This window comes from Pongo pygmaeus, chromosome 16, assembly GCF_028885625.2.
Source record: "Pongo pygmaeus isolate AG05252 chromosome 16, NHGRI_mPonPyg2-v2.0_pri, whole genome shotgun sequence".
NCBI lineage: Eukaryota > Metazoa > Chordata > Mammalia > Primates > Hominidae > Pongo > Pongo pygmaeus.
This window is the reverse complement of record NC_072389.2, coordinates 39,837,008-39,855,279: the sequence shown is the minus strand read 5'-3', so window position 1 is coordinate 39,855,279 and position 18,272 is coordinate 39,837,008. Positions and strand designations below refer to the sequence as shown.

At 42.4% G+C, this 18,272-nt stretch overlaps 1 long non-coding RNA gene across 2 annotated transcripts; it reads right to left on the bottom strand.

The window, feature by feature from the left end:
* Nucleotides 1–912: 912 nt before the first annotated feature.
* LOC129014113 (uncharacterized) lies at nt 913–14,912 on the bottom strand. 2 transcript variants are annotated; one of them, XR_008494132.2, is made up of 4 exons: nt 14,709–14,912; nt 13,045–13,420; nt 11,465–11,652; nt 913–1,378 (listed from the first exon to the last, which is right to left on the bottom strand). It is a non-coding gene; the product is annotated as an uncharacterized LOC129014113 (long non-coding RNA). The 2 variants fall into 2 exon arrangements; XR_008494131.2 differs by having other exon boundaries at nt 13,045–13,280.
* Between the last annotated feature and the right edge of the window lie 3,360 nt (nt 14,913–18,272).

The following is an 18,272-nucleotide window of genomic DNA, read 5'->3' as shown; positions in this document are numbered from 1 at the left end:
CAATCCACCTTCCTGCCTTTGATAGAACTGTGGACAGCACAGCTCTCCATGGCTGGGCCTGTTGAACACAGTGCTTCTTTTTTTTTTCCCTCATTCTCCATGGACTGAACAAGAGAACTCTTGCACAACCATACTATAGACCCCACTCCAATGCCTGAAATCCTACAAAGTTCATTTTTTATTTCTGAGGGTCCACTTAAAAGGCCTTCAAGAAACAAGACTGCTGAACATGGATAATGATTGAAGCTGATTGATAAGCACATGGGGAATTATTGTACAATTCTCTCTATTTTGTATGTGTAGAAACTCCATAATAAATCATTTCTTTTTTTTTTTTTTTTTTGAGATGGAGTCTCGCTCTGTCGCCCAGGCTGGAGTGCAGTGGCGCGATCTCAGCTACTGCAAGCTCCACCTCCCGGGTTCACGCCATTCTCCTGCCTCAACCTCTCTGAGTAGCTAGGACTACAGGCGCCCGCCACCACGCCAGGCTAATTTTTTTGTATTTTTAGTAGAGATGGGGTTTCACCGCGGTCTTGATCTCTTGACCTCATGATCTGCTCACCTCAGCCTCCCAAAGTGCTGGGATTACAAGCGTGAGCCACTGTGCTGGGCCAATAAATCATTTTTAACAGACAAACCATCAGGATGGTTGGATTTGACTGAATGACAGAATGGAAGTCTTAATACATGCTCTGGAATCAGGCTGGCCTGAGATCAAATCCCAGCTCCGCCACTTTCCTCCAGCACCTGGAGGAAAACATAACCTTCCCAAGTCTTCCTCATTTCTGAAGTCAGAGAAAGATGAGCTGCCTCATCAGGCTTCTGTCAGCATTAAATGAATTAGTAAAGTTTTCTTAACAAGTGATAGAAAATTAGCTTTAATTTGTTTAAGAAAAAAGAGAGAATGCAGTATAAGGATTACATGGGTATTTAATAATTCAAGGAGAGAAGTACAGCTGACTCTCCCGAGGACTGAAATCAGGGACTCCCAGGGCCTCAGGACTACACTTGGTCTCACATCTCTGTGCCTCTCTGCAGGCTTGTTCCTCTCTCTGCCGCAGACCAGCTTTCCTTGTTTGCCAGTCTCCATGAAGGGAAATGTGGCTTGCCAACAGCAGCTCCCAGACTTATATTTTCTCAAATCAGTAGAACTACCAGGCTGAGTTTCGATCTCCTGGTAGGGATTCCAAGTCTTCTGAGCCAGGTCTTTGGTTTCACTTGAGTGAGAGGTCTATTCCTGTACCCAACAATGCGGCCCAAGAGCTGTGTTAACACAGAGGCTCTTATGGTGGCTGTGTGGATGGAGTTGGCAAGGAGAAGTTCTCAGAAGAAGGGAGGGAAGTCTCCAAGAAATGGTTGGGATGGAATGGTGATGGTACTGGATAGACAAAATGATAAGAGTCAAAATACAAAACGCTTAGAACAGACTAGCAGTTGATAGATAAGTATTGGCTCCTGACCCATCTGCATGTCTTAATACCATGAAGTATTGGTGCTGACCCATCTTTGGGTCTTGAGGGCATTGTATCAGGTTAACCCATTCATCAAAAAGGGGAGGAGAACTGGAATTACAACAATTAAGTTGTTCCTTCCTTCCAGAGTACCTACTGTGTGCCAGGCAGAGGGGATATAGTTGTGAACAAAGGAGACAAAAATCCCTGCCCTCTTGGAACCTGGAGTGACACAATAGCAAAAATTAAAACATACAAAGTGAGGGACCTTGGAGGAAAAAAAAAGCATTACATGGGATAGGAAGTGCAGGGGGTCATATTAAACAGGGCGGCCAATAGGAAAGTGATTTGAACAACAGCCTGAAGAAAGTGAAGGAGTGAGCCACGTGGCTCTTTAGGAGAGGAGCATTCCAGGCAGAGGGAATAGTAGGTGCCAAAGCCCTGAGTTAGAAGGAGAGCCAGAAACCTAGTGCAGCTGGAATAGGCTGAGAAAAAGAAATCATAATAAGAGACGTGTTAAACCAGTGATATTCACCCTGGTCTCCAAAAGCTTTCTGAGGAAGAAGAGAGGTGTGGTAAAATACTAATGCTGGTGGTCAGAGCGTCAGTCTCATCTATTTTTTAATGATCTCTAAATAAGCCATCCCTAATGGAGACAGCTGTAGTAAGTCAGCTTCTCACACTGCAAATAATCAGAAACTATAGATTGGATTGAGAATTGAAGATGCAGCCAATTGGCATGCATATGCCAATACAATCCTCACCTCCAAGGTGCTGTTCTTCATCAAGCAACTGAGAGGGTCATGCAGTGCTAGTGGAAGAGCCACGAATGGGATTCGTGAAGCGTGAGTGTCCTTTTGCATACAGACAGGCCATGGCAAGAAACAAAGGAAAGGCCAGAATTTCTTGTAAGAAAGAAATCTAATAACTATTTTTAAAAATGCCAATCTAACAATTTTTCAATGCCTTTAATTCTGCATATTAATCAAGAGATGGTTGATGTAGTACCAAAGGAGAAAGCCCTTGTCCCCTGATTGTGTGCCAAACCCCTTTTTGTAATGACCACTGCCAAATATATTGAACATGGATATTAGCTAATAAAGGGCCAGAAGGAAATAGAAAGGACAGAGACACAGCCTATGTAAGAGAGAAGCTCTTCTCAGTTCCCAGGAAATCAGTACTAACCTTAAAGCCCATACTGACCCACTCCTCTCCTGAAGCTCTGATTTATATTGCACAAGAGTAGGATCCTGTGCAAAATACAGTTTGCTTCTAACCTTGGACAGCTACATTCAAGGAAGAACATGTGGCTATTGGACAAGGGAGTTCAGAAGTTGATCACCTGTAATGCATCTGGGTGGAATGAAACAGGGAAATGTAATTTAGACAGAGGAAATGAATTACAAAGGAGAAACAGCAAATCCAATCCTCCTGTAGCAGGTGGTCCAGGAAAAGTAGAGGGGGCAGAATAAGCCTCTTAACGGACCTAGATTAGTACAATATTCTCCCCCCATAATAACTGGTTCTGGTGATGAGAGCAAGGAAGTTCTTTCTGTAGTTCAGAATAGGCGGTGTCTCAAAGAAGAATCACTTATAACAGGTAATTTGCATCATCTCTAAATTCATGTAACAAAATGTACAAACATATACAAAAATATTGGTTATATTGAGGAATGAAATGAAGCAGAACAGAGGAAGTAGTACATTTTTTCCATGTCTTTCTATGTGTGCACTTTGGTACATTGACCCAATATGTAAATTTGGTTTTCTAATTATGATACAGATTATGATAACGTTTTTTTCTCCTGGGCATTCTTGATGCTGAAAGCAGAGGATTTAAAGGTAAAATAAGCCAGGTCATACTATATCAGAGAGCAGACCACTGTTAATATGTGGGTCTATCTATCTATCTATCTATCTATCTATCTATCTATCTATCCATCCATCTATCAATTATCTATCATCTATCTATCATCTATCTATCTATCTATCTATCATCTATCTATCTATCCACCCATTTATCTAGTAAGCAACACAAACATATGGCACAAAATTCAAAGATTATACATTCTTTCTCCCCCTCCATTCCCACTCAGTTTCCCTGGAGGGAATACACATAATATGTGCATATATGCATCTATGTATTTTACACGCCCCTTTGTTTAATGGTACCACATACACTGTTTTCACATTGCCTTTTTCACTTAACAAAAAACACTGTGAAGGTTCCATAATCAGGGCTGTGCCTTATTTTTTCCCAAAGGCTGTATAGTATTCCACTGCATGTTTGTTCCATAATTTATTTAACCACTCTCCTAATGATGGATATTTTGGTTGTTTCCAAGCTTTTATCACTGCAAACAATACTTCTGGATGTTAGGCATTATGTAAAGACAGCCAATTTAGAAACTGCTTAATTTGTTGATAGATAATGCTTTACAATTGAACTGAAAATGTGGAATGATAGTCTTGTAACTCAGCCTGATGTGATGGGGAGTAACAAAGTGCTATCTTTTTCTACCATCAATTACCATGAAGTAAATGAACAGTGTCAGCAGGGAAAAAGTGAAATACCCATGATTTTTAAGAGTCAATTTTCAATATTTTATTCACCTGAATAGGGTAAGAATAGGATGAATAAGAACTATTTTCATTTAGATTTAAGGAACATTTTCAACGCCTTTATTGAAGCTTAAATCTAGACATTAATTGCAAGACATAGAAAGGTGATATGCTGTGCTACGTTATGCCATTTCAACTTGGTTACGCTGGTACCTACATGGTTCAGAGTTAGAGTCGGTCAAAGGAGAAATTGGTGTGAGATTTGGAAGACAGAAGGAAAGCAGCAGCTGTTACTCATAGAAGGTTGTGTGGTCATTATGGTAATGGGTAGAATCAGAGATGTCTGGCGGGTTCCAGCTGGTCTTTACATTCTTCTGCTCTGCTTCTGCCTCTGGCCGAAGATGACCATTTTCTCTGCCTCTGGCCTTGCTGACCATTTTCTCTGCCTCTGGCCTTGCTGACCAACAGTGGCGCCAGGCCCTCCACAGCTCTTGGCCGTGGCCCACATAGTGGCAGGGAGGCAGCACGGCCTCCCTTAGACCTCTCCATCAGCTCCTCTTTTATGGCCTTACTCTGCCAGCTAGACGTGCCTGGCTTCTCAGATTTCCCTGCAAGTCCTGACATGTCCATCCATGTCAGCGCTTCAACTGCACGGTTGGTGACACTTGCTCTGCTCCTCTGACTCTTGCTTCCAGACTTTACTCAGATCCTCCCAAACTTGTGTATCATCTCATTCCTATATTCAATTCGTTACTCCTGTAATAATCATTTTGGCTCTGCTTTCCTGCCTGAACCCTGGTTGCTACTTACAGGAAATGCAAGGCACTATGAGTTACCCCCTTCCTGAAGCACCTTAGCCATTTCCAGGATCTGGGTTGTGAAAGACAGATGGGAAACTTAAGAGGTTAGCAACAAATTGATGGTGACTTCCTGTCTACTTCTAATTAGTCAGGACAAAAGGAGGAGAGTAAATTCCCATCTAGGAGATGTGGATTAGACATCCATGGGGCCAGGAGCAGTGCTCATGCCTGGATTCCCAGGACTTTGGGGGTCGAGGTGGGCAGATTGCTTGAGCCCAGGAGTTCAAGACCAGCCTGGGCAACATGGCGAAACCCAATCTCTACAAAAAATACAAAAATTAGCCAAGGGTGGTGACGCATGCTCGTAATTCTAGCTTCTCAGGAGGCTGAGGTGGGAGGATCAGTTGAACCCGAGAGGCTGAGGCTGCAGTGAGACATGATCACACCACTGCACTCGAGCCCGGACGACATAGCAAGAACCCTGTCTCAAAAAAATAAAATAAAAAATAGATACCCCCGGAATCACTTTGGAAGTCTTCGGAAAAAGTGTAAGTTCTCAGCTTGAGATGGCTTGATTGTGGTCCTGCTTCAAGTTAAAGGGATGAAAAAATGGCGCTGAGAGTCCTTTCTAGTACTAATATCACAGTACAGCCACACACCACTCAAGAAATGCCACATTAAGTCAGTTCACTGATTCCAGCCCGTCATTCTTTTTCTGCCAGTGGCCCCATGAGATGTTCGTAGGAGGATATAGTTGTACTCCAGTATATCACTCAAAGGTGAAGTGTGCCCTCCAGCAGCCTTCCTCAAACCCTATTACCATCCCTTCCTCTGCCTCCAATTTATGCCATTGGTTATTATTTCATTGCAGTTGTTTGGAGGACAGCCTTATTTCCTTACAGGATGTTAGTTGTCAAAATCAAAGTCCTGAGGTTTTTATTATTACTTTGCTGGGCTAAATACTTGGGGTTAAACTTGGCGGTTGGCCTCTCCAAGTGTTATTTTTCTTTTATGTGAGATCTACTGAACTACCAATTCTGTGTTTGAAAATTACGATAAATATGTATAACACAAAATTTGCCATCTAAGCCATTTTAAGTGTACAATTCAGTGGCATTAACTACATTTACAATATTGTGCAGCCATCACCATTATCTATTTCCAAAACTTTGTAATCACTCTAAGCAGAAACTCTACTCATGGAGTAGTAACTTCATCACTAAATGATGAAGAAGCAAATTCAACAACACAAAGATTTTTTTTAAAGGGTCAATATTCTTAAAAACAACTACCAGTCAGTTGTGGCAGCTCACACTTGCAATCCCAGCACTTTAGGAAGCTGAGGAGAGAGGATCGCTTGAGCCCAGGAGTTCAAGACCAGCCTGGGCAACATAGTGAGACCACATCTCTACAAAAAAAAAAAAACAAAAACCCACAAAAATTAGCCAGGCATCGTAATGTGCACCTGTAGTCCCAGCAACTCTAGAGGCTGACGTGGGAGGATCTTTTGAGGCCCAGTAAGTTGAGAGGTTGAGGCTGCAGTGAGCCATGATTGTGTCACTGCACTCCAGCCTGTGTGACAGAGTGAGATCCTGTGTCAAAAACAAGACGAAAACAAAACAAAAACACACAAAACAAAAAACTCCCAAAGAACCAAACTACCATTCAGATGAATTATCAATGAAATATTTCCATCTTTAAGATGGGTGAGATCATAGAGCTACTACTATAAACGTTATTTAGAGGCTGCCAAGCTCTTGACTATCTAATAATGGTCTACAAATGTTTAAATATGTCACAGTCCTTCAATATATGAGAGATATAACATGTCCATGTGTCTTTAATGCATGATTAATCTTTTTTGACATTTCTCTTCAGTGTTGAGGAAGATGGCTGAATTTGCTTGTGGGTGCATTGACAATAACTGATCTCTTCCTCTTTCATTCCTGAAGGGAAATGTCATAACGAGAACTCACCATTAAATAAAACATGTACATTACATTTTTTTATTTTTGAAAAACAAAAGGGTCTGACCTCAGAGTCAGAATGAATTTATACTGAGCAAAGAAAAAATGAGACCTAAAAATAGAATCTTGCTTATCTGTTTCAGCGTTTGCTAGTCTTTCCTGTGGCAAGAAAACTACTCCAGAGTGTGTAGCAACAGAGAAGTAACTAGCAAAATTATCTACTTGTAAAAATATCAGCACTGTAACTGTATTATTTATAGTTTGGTTCATTTAATCACTAATTCATCCATCCAGTCAATAAATGTTACTGAGTATCTACTTTGTGCAAGGTACCGTGGTAGGTGTTGTCTGCTCTGTCCAATATGGTAGTCACTGGCCACATGGAACTTGTAATGTAAATTAAACACATTATATAAAATAGAAAAATCAGTTTCTGACTTGCACTAGCTATGTTTCAAGTACTCAATAGTCACATGTAGCTGGTGGCTACCATATTGGACAGCAAAGATGGTAGACCATTTCCATCATTGCAGGAAGTTATATTCGGCAGCACTGGTAGAGAGTTGTATAAAAGTACAGGAAAAAGTTCTAAAGTTCTTTCCCTAAAAAAGCTTGCAATAATGAGAGCATAACTGCATTTTATCTGTGATTCACGTGGTCCTATTTCAGAGTTGTATGATGAACAATCAGCACAGTCCAGTAAGTCTGTGAGCAGACTACATATTTGTAAAGAAAAGAAATGTAATTCTGATTTCATTCTGTAATACGATATAGTAATAAAATAGTAGTAGCTACCCTTTGAAGGGCTTGTACTATGTGCCAGGTGACTCTAAATTCTTTACACATATGGCAGAACAAAAATAATACGTCTGGTCTTTTCCCTCTGTTTGTTGGTCTTTCCCTCTTTCTCAACCTCTGAGTGTGTTTGGGAGAGTATTAGCCTTTGCCAGATCTGACTGTATTGCTCTGCAAATTTGCAGGAATGGCCAGACATAGAGACCTTGAGAGGGGAAAAGAAAGGGGTAGGGATAAGAACGCAAGATTTTTGCCTTCTGGGGCTGGGAGAGAAGTTACTTGGAAGGCAAGAAAAGAAAGTTCTGAGCAGTTGTGGGGCATAAGGGAAGTGTATGGAAAAAGAAAGAGGATTATAAAAGGTTTGTTGTGAATTATATATTCCTTCCAGGTATAAAGAAAGGTAAGTTAAAAACTTGAGTTATTTTGTTAATATTTTCTTACTGGACTGTGTTCATTGTTCATCACACAACTCTGAAATAGGACCATGTAAGTCACAGATGAAACACAGTTATTCATTATTCTCATTCATTTAACCTTTACTATTTCTCTGCAAGCCAGGGGATTCTTTTTTTTTTTTTTTTTTTTGAGACAATATCTCTCTCTTCCCCCAGGCTGGAGTGCAGTGGCAAGATCTTAGCTCACTGCAACCTGCGCCTCCTAGGTTCAAGCGATTCTCCTGCCTCAGCCTCCTGTGTAGCTGGAACTAGAGGTGTGCACCACCATGCCCGGGTAATTTTTGTATTTTTAGTAGAGAGGGTTTCACTATGTTGGCCAGGCTGGTCTCTAACTCCTGACCTCGTGATCTGCCTATCTCAGCCCCGCAAAGTGCTGGAATTACAGGTGTGAGCCACCACACCCAGCCGCATTCTTTTTTTTTTTTAACCCTTGGACCAACATCTCCCCATTTTCCCCACTCGTTGGCCCTTGGCAACCACCATTCTCTCTACTTCTATGAGTTTGACTTGGGCATTGTCATTCTTATTCTGCTAATGCACTTGAAAGTCAGAGAAGGTAAATACCCTCCCAGGGCTATATAACTAATAAACAGCAAAGTCAGATTTGAACCTAGGTATATATGACACCAATGTTCCAGTTTTTAATTGTTCTTCAATACAAGAAATATCAGATAGTATGTAATAAAGTGGCAAGAAAGCCTTATAACAGTAGTAAGAGCCATGAAGCCCAAAGAAACAGAGATTATCATGAGCTGGAGTGACTAGTAGCACATGTGTTATGAAGAAGGTGAAATATAAGCTGGCCTTAGAGGACTGGTAGGATTTAGATGGAAAATGGGGACGGGAATATGAAAGAATAAACAAAGCAAGAACAACATCCAGGGATTCTTGCTACGGCTGAGGGCTCATGGTTTTATAATGATATTCTAGAAGCTGGACCAAATTAAGGGGCTGGTGGAATATATACATACACACATTATTTGATAACATTGCTGTCGGAAGATATTTAAAGATAGTGCTTGAGGTAATAATAATTATTATTATGTTGAGATGGAGTCTCGCTCTGTCACTCAGACTGGAGTGCAATGGCATGATCTCGGCTCACTGCACTCTCCACCTCCCAGGTTCCAGTGATTCTCCTGCCTCAGCCTCCCGAGTAGCTGGGATTACAGGCACCTGCCACCACACCTGGCTAATTTTTGTATTTTTAGTAGAGATGGGGTTTCACCATGTTAGCCAGGCTGGTCTTGAACTCCTGACCTCAGATGATCTACCTGCCTCAGCCTCCCAAAGTGCTAGGATTACAGGCGTGAGCCACCACGCCCAGCCCGAGATAATGCTTAAATTTCAGTCTAGTTGCAAATTGCTCTGTCTTCCCTGACAGCCTCTCTTAATGAATAGTAAGTAGTAGAGCTGGCTCTAAATCATCTTTCCATGAGATCCTATGATGTGATAGTTAATTCGATGTGTCATCTTCACTGGGTCACAAGGTGTCCAGGTATTTGGTCAAACGTTATTCTGGGTGTGTCTGCGAGGGTGTTTCTGGATGAGATTAACATTTGAATCAGTGGATTGAGTAAAGCAGATTGCCCTCCCCAATATGAGCGGACCTTATCCAATCCATTGGAGGCCTGAATGGAACAAAAAGATGAGAAAGTGAGATTCAAGCTCTCTCTGCCTTTCTTTGCACAGAGACATTGGTCTTCTCCTGCCTTTAGACTCAGATTCAGACTGGAACTTACACCATTGGCTCTCCTGGTTCTCAGGCCTTCAGGCTGGGACTGGAACAACCAATATTTGTCCTGGGTCACCAGCTTGCCCTTTGCAGATCTTGGGACTTCTCAGCCTCTATAATGGGATAAGCCAATTCCTTATAATAAATCATGTAACATCTATATCTGGTTTGTGACCAGACTTGGGCTGAGAATGTTCTATTCATGAGTCCACCTGGTATCACTCTGAAAACCATCTGCAAGTAGAATACAGCAATCCCCAAATTGAAAAATGTCCAAGCTTCAGTTTTTCACCTAAGTAGGGCAATTTGTTCCACTGAATCAAACTTCTGGATTAGCCCTGTCCCAGCCAGAGAATGATTCAGCTATGAACTTCTTTAATTCAGGCTTTTAAAATGCAGAAAACCCTTTGCCACATGGAACAGTTAGACCAGGGGTTCCCCACCTGGAGAGATCCAAACAAACAAACAAACTTGAAGCCAGGACTCCACTTCCAGATATTTTCTTTTGATAGAAATACAGCATGAATATGGTTTTAACACTCTAGTGATTCTAAAACACAGCCAGGATTGAGAAACATTCTTCTGGCCATTCCATGACAATAACCCACATAGGATCAAGACATTCCTGAATTAGCCTACAAATTCTGAGGCTTAGATTCCTGTAATTCTCTTAGACATAGTTTTGTCAAAATAAGGCAGAGCCCCCATTCTCCCATCTCTTAATCTCCCTTTTTCTGTAGCGAGTCAGGAGTGTTTTTTAAGGAACTAACTTTCCTCCTTTTCGTCCATGTTCCTCTGGTCACTGTCATTTTCTTTTTCTTATGTTCGTCCTTTTCTATTCAAAGTATGATCCTCAGACAACCCCAGTGGCATTACCTGGATGACTGATTGAAATGCAGAATCCTAGGCCTCACCAAATAAGACTCTGCATTGTAATAAAATCCCAAGAGGACTTTTTTTGTACTTTAAAATTTGTGATTCACTGATCTATACCACCTCTAAATGGACCCCACTAGGATAACACCCTGACTCCAGGACAGTTAGTGTGCAGAGGGGTAGGTGTATCTGTTCCTTCTTTCATCTCCTAAGAAATGAGGTCATTAGTTACTTACCATAAAGGCTATTCTTCCAAGTTAGTTAAGTAAAAATTACATATAGTGTGTATTCAGAGTCAAATATATACATATATAAAAATGGGGAGAGAGCGAGAGAGAAAGAGAGACCAGCCAGTTGTCTCTGCAGTTGGTCAGACAACTGGTTGATGGGGACGGATGGGTGTGGGGAGGGGAAGGAGGTGCATCGGAATGCCAAAGATCAGCACTAAATTATGTACTCAATGCACAACAGCTGAATATATGAGCTATTCACATGCCATCCATATTTCTTGAGTGTCTTGTTTCTACTTGATTTGGCTTGGGTGTCTCCTAGCGCGTGTTGGTTGGGATCTCTTTCTTTTATGGCTTAGTGGCTCAAAGGCAGGTTACTGGCAGCCGGGTCTGAGCAATGCCTTAGATATTTGACTGTTTCAGTAGGACATGTCAAGAGACTCATTGATCCAAAATAAATCTCTTGAGGAGCTCATGCTGCACTTCATCGCATCATTATTAGTTGAGAAAGGAATCTCTTGGCATTGAGAGTAGAAGCCTAGGGAAGCTTAACTCAAGATAAGGTTATTGTCTATCCTCTCATATTCTCTCACCTTGATCACCACCATTTAGTGAGGTCTGTGTCCCATGTTCCAATAGGAGCAGCATAACAGTATTTAGCATTGAAATTGAGAATATTCATTTTGGAGTCAGATGAATTTTGCTTGACTCCTACTCCTGCCACATTGAAGCTTTAACTTTAGATATGCTTATTCTTGAACATTAGCATCAGTGTTCTTTTCTGTGGAATAAGAATAGAGAACCTGTCTCATGTAAATATTGTGAAGATTACATATACAGTACATAGCATTGCATCTGGTACATAGAAGTGCTCCATAAATAGTATTAATATGATCATTGTTATTATCGTAGTCTGCATTAAACACATTAGCAACTACTGTTGATCCAGAGTGAGTCTGGGATTCCCTTAGGGATTGCAATTTAATCTCATGTAAGTATGCATAGTGTTCTCTGTAAGTTTCTTGGAGGTATTATAAGCGTGAAGAACATAGGCACCCTCCTCTTAAAAATAGTAATTCTGTTCACTTTTACAGAGACATCTAGACATCTGAGAAAATACTCTTTCTGAAAAAAAAAAGTTACAAGCTGGAGCAGTATTGGGAGATTCTTAGGTATCCAAGAATGTACAATCAAATCCAAGTCCTAAAGCAAAAGGATTTAGCATTGTGTGTATATTTATTTAAAGAAAGCTGATAGCAAGGTTTATTCATTGTGATTATTTTTGAGCCATGCTCTAGTTCCAAACAAGTGCTAGACTGCATTTACTGTCCCCGCCTGCTCAGTTTCTCTGTGACAGTTCCAAGTCAGCCCTTACTGGAATGCCAGAGCTTGAAGGCAAAGAGTTTGAATCCCCTGATGCCAGGTTATTCTTGGCAATAACCCACCTTGGCCCAGATAGACTCATGAGGCTCTGTCCTCTTTATTTGGGACTGGAACCAGGAGAGAGTTATTCTGTGTAGAGTAATGTAGGCATGGAGATCTCACCTGGGGACACTCAGGGGCACCCCTGCAGATAACGAAGGGGCAGGATGGGATCACTGTGATATTTAAACTATTTTCTTTAAATAACAGAATCTTTTTAAAAAAAAAAAAATCAAGCAATGAAGTACCCCAATATATAAAACAAATACCAGTCCTTTGTTCTGATTGATAAGTATGCATGTGTGCATAAGGGACTCTTGGAGGCTCTGCTTTCCAAATATTCACTGCTATGAGTACTCATCACACATACATACACATATTCAGTAGCCTCTGTTGCTTGCCACCAAGGAATCTCAAGGCTCCTTTAAACATTGTTTAAAAATCACTGCAATAAATGATTTTTAAGGCATAGTCAGCTCCTGTTTTCCATGATACCAATGACCAACTATAGCTTCAGGTAGATAAGAAGGGTTCTGTGTCTTGGAATGAGAGTGGGACAGAGTCTGTAAGAGAAGCCGAGGCTCAGAGACAGAGAGAGAGAGAGAAAGTCTGGGGTTGAAGCAGAGAAAAAGCCAAGAGCCAAGGGAAGGGCGGAGTGTTAGTGGAGGTGGAGGCCAATCGTTAGGAGTAGACAAAGCAGCAACGGACTGTTAATGAGTTCTCAGTCCTGAAACACAAGCCATTAGCCTACCCGAGGCAGTGTTTGACTGTCATCCATTTGTGGTCTGGATTGATCATTAACCTTCAAAGGACCAAATATGCTTCCACATCCAGCTTGGCAAGACATTCATCTTGTGTGGTTGGTTTCCAGCATAGGCCCAGTCAGGAGTCCTGGGAGGTTAGCAGAGGGCAGAGGCCAGCAGGATGAGCCCAAGTCTCCCTTCAAAAGAAGTCCAAGTAGAATCCAAAAGCTCTTGGTCTTTCAAACTGTCATTTGCATTGATGAAGCGTGTGAGTGAGAGCATTTTAGAAGCTTTAGTACTTACTCCCTACTCTGGGATATGTAAGATAAAAGTCTGACATTTGGCCAAAGATCTTCTATGACATACCATTGAGTAATGGATGGTCTAGATAGAAGCAGAGAGAAACAATAAGTAGAAATTGGGGCTGGGTACGGTGGCTCACGTCTGTAATCCCAGCACTTTGGGAGACTGAGGTGGGGGATCACCTGAGGTCAGGAGTTCGAGACCACCCTGGCCAACATGGCGAAACACTGTCTCTACCAAAAATACAAAAATTAGCCGGGCATGGTGGTGGGTGACTGTAATCCCAGCTTCTCTGGTGGCTGAGGCTGGAGAATTGCTTGAACCCAGGAGGTGGAGGTTGCAGTGAGCTGAGATTGCACCACTGCACCCCAGCCTGGGAGACAAGAGAAAAACTCTGTCTCAAAAAAAAAAAGAAAAGAAAAAAAAAATTGGGTTAGGCAGACATGTTAGAAGGATTAGAAAATTAGAAAATTTGGGGGAAATAATCCCAACCACTTTTAAAACCAAGCCAAGAATACCCACAAAAATAGAGACAATCCTTTACCCTTCTAAATGTCATCCTAACATCCCTCTCGGATATTTAAAGCTTTGGTATAAATATATCAAAACACTGTATACTGCAAATAGATACAATTTGTATTTGTTAATTGTACCCTAATAAAGCTGGGGGAAAACATATCCTAAAAATTAATCAAGCAAGCAGACTTTAGATTTGTTAAATTTTCCGGCAGAATCTCTAATATAACCTGCAAAATGCTCTTCTCCATGACCCAAAATATGCTTCTGTCCCTGGAAGGGACTGATACCTCCAAAGGAGTGTTGTAATGTCACTAAGTCCGATTTTTAAAGAGCAATTGCAAAATTGGGCTTTCTAACCCACAGTATCTAACTACTGTTTTTCCTTCTTTTTCCTCTCCTCCCTGGCATAGCTAGAGGGTGCAATCTGGGAATGAATCACTGGGCTGCTCTGTCCCAGTCCAGTGTAAGCAGGAGATCGAACGGTCAAAAGATTATGGGAGTGGGGCTGGCTGGCCAGGCCATAATCTCCATAAGGTCACAGAAGTGGTGCTTTCACATCAAAAAATTAGACTTCCGGCCCCTAAAATTCCCTGAGACTGAGTGGATTTCCTTTTTCTAATTGAGAGGCTGGGGTGGTTATTTACTCCAGTCCCCACTTCCACCGTGGAGTGGACTGGGGAGTGGATTTAGCAGAAAAATTCTGGGGCAAGTGGAGTGGCGGGGAGGCTGCAGGGTGGAGTGAGAGGTAAGAAGCGGATTGGATTTGTAAGGAAAGTGGGGTAATTGAAGTGACTTTCTGGATTCTAAACATAGCCTAAGCAAGAAAATTGGGTTTCTCAGAATGGCCCACCCAAGACATTCCATTGGCTCCGGCTAGTCTAGTTTTGAAACGCCTAAGGCGTCAACAGGGAGCGGCTGCCTGGGTTCGGCTCCTCTCTTCTCATTAGGGAGCAGGGTCGGGTGGACCGCAGGGTGCGGGCGGCCTGCTTGAGCGCCAGCCCTGCACGCTGCCTCCGCCGGCGCCCAGCATCTGCTCGCGCCGCCTGCCCAGAATAGAACGTCTCATTGTGATGGATTAATCCTTTGGCTCCGGTCCTGCCCGGGTCACCAGCTCAGCCTGCGCCCGCCGAGTGCTAGGGGGGTGGACAAAGGGCACTTTAACTCATTCAGCACATTCCCTCTTCTCTCCTGCAGAAGGGCCCTCTCCAGTTGCGCGGCCCTTGTATAGAAGCGGAGATGGTCTTGCAAGGTGGCGGCGCCTCCAACAAGGGGACTGTTTGCTTCCTTTTAATTGGTTCACGGACTCCTGGGGGCGGAGAACCAAATTAAGGGAGATCTTTTCCTTTTTCTGATCCCTCTGAATATTTAATTTCTACTTCTTGTTTAACCTCTCTGTATTTATTTTAATTTCCTCGTCTGTAAAAGAGGGGTAATGATTTTACTTACCTCATAGGACCATTACTATGATTAAATGAGTTAACACATACAAAGTGCTTTCGACTTCACAAAAGGACAAATACTGTACCAGTCCACTTATATAAGTTTCTGGTGTCGTCAAATTCATAGAGAAATAGAAAGGTGCTTGCAAGCGTCCCGGGGGAAGAAGGAAATCGGGATTATTGTTAAATGGGCGCAGAGTTTCAGTTTGGGAAGATAAAAAGTTTTGGAAATGGATAATGGTGATGGTTGCACCACACGGTGAATGTACTTAATGTCACTGAACTGCACACTTAAAAATGGTTAAGGTGCTAAAAGGTTATGTGTATTTTTTCACAATAAAACAAATACACACACATACACACACAATGTGCCACGTATATAATAGGCGCTATATAAAGGTTGGCTATTGTTTATTATTATTGTTCACTTTAGATACTTATTATTTCCCACTTCATTTGATAAGTTTTTATGTCTATATCTTTTCTCCCAAAAAAGCCTCTTGTTCATGCATTAGAATTTCTGCACCTCACTTAACATAGCAATCTGATCATGGGCAGCTCCAATCCATCCACAAGAAATGAATAAATGAATGAATGAATGAGTGAGTGGATGTGTTGGACCAGGAAATAGAACATCCCAAAGTGACTTATGTAGCCCTTAACCTTCTGACTGATCGAGGAGACAGTGCCCTCCCTCAGCGGATAGTCCTGAAAATAGCCCAGACAAGACACTTGGAAAAGCTCCAACAGAGTGATGCTGATTGCTGGCTCTATGATTTTCTTCTTGGTGGGTTGGTTCTGAAGCTTAGGATGATCAAGGTCAACCTAGGAGAGCTGCTCAGGGACCCACCTTTGGGTCATTTTGTGTTTGGAGGACTGTTTGGAGACTGAGTCCGAACAGCAGCTACCCCCAAGAGTTTGAGCTCACCTCAGGGTAGCCTTGAGGTTCCAGTCAATATTCACTGATACAAGGCTCCTAAGGCTGGCCCTTAAGTGACAGAGCTTTGGAGGAAGAAGCAGGGAGTTGTGCATCCTACCACTCATGACAACATACATCCTTTCAGCAGGGAGCCCTTTCTCCTTTCCTCACTGTCCTGTCTCACCCCATCTGGTGTGAGCAAGCAGGAGAGAGCCAGTCTGTAGCCTTCAGTAAATGTTACAAACCTAACTGTGCTGAGTTAAGACACTTTATCAAAATGACCTAGGAATCACCTGAAAGAACTGGACAGCTCTGGAAATGAGTGAATGCATCTTGTAAGCAAGGAGAAAACTAGAGGGATCCGTCTGGGACTGAGTGAACCAAAACTCTTGTGTCTCTCATGGTAAGCATTGGGCTATTTTTGCGTGGAATATTTTCACAGGCTCATCGGGGCTGTGAGGCTTCATCAGAAAGCAACAGTTCACCTTGTAGGGGACTGAAGTTAATTTTCGGGGACCTTAAACAACCTTTGGCCCTGGCTCAGGAGGCTGGGGAAAGAGAAGGAGTTGAGTGACACTGGGCAGCAGGAATGAAAAGCCACAAGGCAGATGATTAAAATGGTGGCTGAAAAGGGCAGTGAGAAAAGATGAGCCAAAGGCTTGAAGATTATGAGAGAGCATCTAGTGCTGCTGGAGAAGGTCAGGGGGACAGAATGCGTGTTTCGGCTCCGGTCCCAACGCTCCCATTGACCTGAATAGTCTCTGCCCCAGACCGACCTCCCACTACACACACTTTGGTCTTATAAAATGGGTTTGGTTTAAATGCCCAGCCAGCTGGAGGTTACAGATGAGTCACTGTGTCCAAAGGGTTATACCCTTTGTGCCACCTTGGGAAGGCACTTTCTGCTGAGTAGGCCCAAATGCAGCAGGTGACAAGTCACCTTGTCAGCCAAAGGCTCCCCTTTGAAGACACCCCATGGGGCCTCTGCAGGGACAAGGGCAGGGTAGTATATAAGAGCTTGGAATGTGACCCTTATCTGAGCTGCTGTGACTTTAGCTCCTGTGGATAGGATTAGATGCAAAGATGCTGCCCTCACAGGGGTCCTGAACCCATTTGGGCTCTCAAGATTATCTTTATATGCACAAATAACACACACACACACACACACACACAGACACACACACACACACATCCCTCAAACAGCACCTGGGACCAGCTTACAAAGCCAGGTCTGGGACCTGATGGGGCTTTGTTCCAGAGGAGGATGGAGTTGCCTGCCAGAAATAGCAAGCTGCTGCTTTCAGCAATGGGGCTGAAGTACAAAATCCATGTACACTTTGTGTGCAGACAGAAACCTGAAAGAAAAACTAATTCAAATAAAGGTATTTGACAATTAAGCTAAAGCAAGGAGAGGCAGACTGGCTCAGTGCCCAGATAATCAAGAAGCAGTCATTTCTAAATCCAGCTCTGCTGTTGGTGACCTTGAACAAATCATTTCACCTCTCTGTTTCTCCATTTCTCTAAGGTTAAATCAAGAGCTATAATTCTGACCAGCTAACCAGCCACACAAAGTTTAATTGGGGGAAAAGAGAGACAGAGAGAGAAAGAGAAAGTTAATAAAACGGTTTGCCTATATACAAAGTACAAAATGTTAAGTAAGGAATGCAATAAAGCCTCCTTAGTGACATTTGGATATGTACATTGTAACTTCCTGTCTCCAACCCATACCTTCAGGCTAAGAGCTCTCACTATTTCAAGCTGAGATACACCCACCCTCAACACTGAACACCCCACAATGCTGCCTGTCACGGTGAAAATGGTGTAAGGAAATAGAGCACACAACCTCACACACCCCAGCTCTAGCTAATCAGGCAAGCCTTTAGGATGGACACCCTGTGGGGTAAGGGTCCAGGATTATCATTCATAAACATCTGTGATTCCGGGGTCTTATTTTGCTCAGATTTCTTAGAGATTTTTCTCTCCTCATACTCCTGCAACTACAGTATCTGCATAAAAATAAAAATTTCACCATTTTATTTACTGACATTTAATTTAC